Genomic DNA, 2629 nt, shown 5'->3' with positions numbered 1-2629 from the left:
AAAAAAGGAATCATGACCCAAACAAATGTCCAATGCTTGCTGATGGGAACCGGAGCGGGGCTGTCCAGGGGGCTGCCCCTCTCTGCAGACAAGGTTCCTACTCAAGTCTCCAAGTTGGCCTTTAATAAAATCTTCAGTTCCAATAACCTTTATATATATATATATATATATACACACATATATATATACATATACATATATATTAAAAGAAAGCTTGATGTAGCAGTTCTAGTTTAAAATTAATAGAAGTATTTCGACCCCTGTTTTATTTTGATTTCTCCCTGTCCCCTGCTTCCCCCCCCCCCCCACCGACTCCATATTTTGATGTAGCAACTTTGGAAGAAAGAAAAAACAGGCGCTGTAAACGCACCGAGAGCTACCTCTGCCCTGAGCGGGGGCTGTGGGGGGCTCGGGGGGCTCAGACCACTCCCTGGCCCCACGGGACACCCAGAGAGGGGCAGCCCGGGCCCTGCCTGTTGGCATCCATGGGGAGCCCGGTTGCGGGGCCTAAACAACAAATTTGCGTAATTTTTTTTTTTTTCTCTCTTTTTAAATATATGTATATATATAAAAAATCTTAAAAAAAAAAAAAATAAAAACAAAAAACGAGAAAAATGCCCATGACCTTAACTATTTGCTCTGACTTGTATCTTCCTTGATAGGTGACTAAAACGATGGCTTGTTGGTCTAATTCACCAGCAATAACCATAACTAAAGACAGCCCCCTCCTCCTGCACCCGGCCCATCTCTGTGGTGCTCACCAAGCAGGGTCCCTGCGCTTCCCCCCTTCCCTCCCACCACTAGGATGCCTTTGGTGACCCCCCTCAACATCCCTGCTGGTTCTCTGGGGTAACCCCCTCGGGGTGCTGAGGTGATACAGAACACCCCACGTGCTCCTTGGGTGGAAGGAGGCAGATGGGGCTGGGGCCCAGCACCCCGAGCTGCCCAGCTCTCCCTCCCCTCTGGTTTAGGAGCAGCAAGACCCTTGTGGGAAACCTGGTCCTTGAGATTCCCCCCTATCCTGCAAAATCCCCTGGGGGGGGGGGGGTGGATTTTACATCCCACCAAAGCTCCTGGGAGCGGTGAAGTGACGCACAGGCACCCTCACCAGCAGGATGGTTTCCCCTCGGCCAGGCTGGGAAGGGGGGAGCATTCCCCGGGGGTTTCCATGAACGTGTGGGGCCTGTAGAGCCAGGGAGGGGACCCAAGCGACCCCGCTGTGCCCTGTTGTGGCGGGTGAATGCCGGTGGGGGTGTTTGGTGAGGCTGGGAGCAGAGCTGCGCTGGGAGGTGCTGAGCTGCTGGCAGGAGGTGTGTCCCGGTCCAGGCAGGATCAGCCCCACAGCAGGGATGGAGTGACTCTGCTGGGACCAGATTTTGGGATTTACACACGTGCTTTGCCAAACTGCCGATGACTTTCAGCGCTTGCTGGAACCAGGGAGCGGGGCTGGGGCTGTGCTGGATTTGGGGGGGCTCGTCGTGCGGCCTTTCCTTGCGGACGGGATTTCCTGGGCAGGGCAGAGCCGGTGCCAGGGCTGGGGGAGCAGGGAGATGTGACCCAGGCCCAGGTGGGGTGCTCGGAGCGTCAGGGTGGGGCCACGTCCCCCAAAACCGCGTCCTCGGGCGGTGTTCGTGATCTGCCGCAGCGGGAACGGGGACTCCTGGAGAAGGGACGGTGCGGGGGAGCGGGTGACAAAACATGACAAAGGGAAACGGAGGGATAAAGTAATACCATGCTGTGATGTCATCCTCATCGACATAAATTATATAGAGAATAGTGTGTATTATAATACATAACAAAAGGAAAAAAAAAAAGAACCAAAATTGGATTTATATTTAATGAGGAGATACTATAAAAATATCTTGTCCTAGCTCCCATTTGCAAAAGTATTTTTCAGCTGGAGGGATATCTATTATTTTTTTCTCTTTTCTTTCTTTCTTAAAAAAATAATAATCTCCATACATACAAAGGCTCAGACTGTTAATATTGTGAACCTCTGAAATCAAAATGCTCCAACCTGTTTTGTTTGGTGTTTGAAAGGTTTATTTTGATGCATTTCCTGGTGTTTTTTAAAGAGAGAGAGAGGAGGGAAAAAAAGACTAAGATTTTAAAATTAGAACATTTCTTTATAATTTAATATTCTATTTTAATAAATGCATTTATTACATGTAAATGTAGCAAGGAACTGGGCTAATAAAAATACTTTTTATTAGGTAATTTATTATAAGAAAAAAGGATATTTTATTTTATGATAAAGTGATCCTTAAAAGTTTAGAAGGTTTAGAATATATGTAGGTTAAAAAATACATTTGTATCCAGAGTATTGCTTAAAAAGTGTTTTTAATATATGTTTCCTTTTTCGTGTGTGCGTGTGTGTATGTAAAGGTGATAGTTATGGTGCAGATAGCCCTTTCCAGAAATAAGAAATTAACACAGTTGGATGTATTTAAACAAAAAACAAAAAAAAAAAAAAAAAAAAAAAAAAAAAAAAAAAAAAAAAAAAAAAAAAAAAAAAAAAAAAAAAAAAAAAAAAAAAAAAAAAAAAAAAAAAGGAGAAAAAAAAAAAGTAATTAAAAACCAGAGAAGTAGAAGAGAAAAACCACTATGAACCCAAGCCTGTGCCCCCGTC

Source organism: Empidonax traillii, unplaced genomic scaffold (assembly GCF_003031625.1).
Source record: "Empidonax traillii isolate 1590-97213 ecotype Southwest subspecies unplaced genomic scaffold, ASM303162v1 scaffold1397:size233085, whole genome shotgun sequence".
NCBI lineage: Eukaryota > Metazoa > Chordata > Aves > Passeriformes > Tyrannidae > Empidonax > Empidonax traillii.
This window is presented reverse-complemented; position numbering follows the sequence as displayed.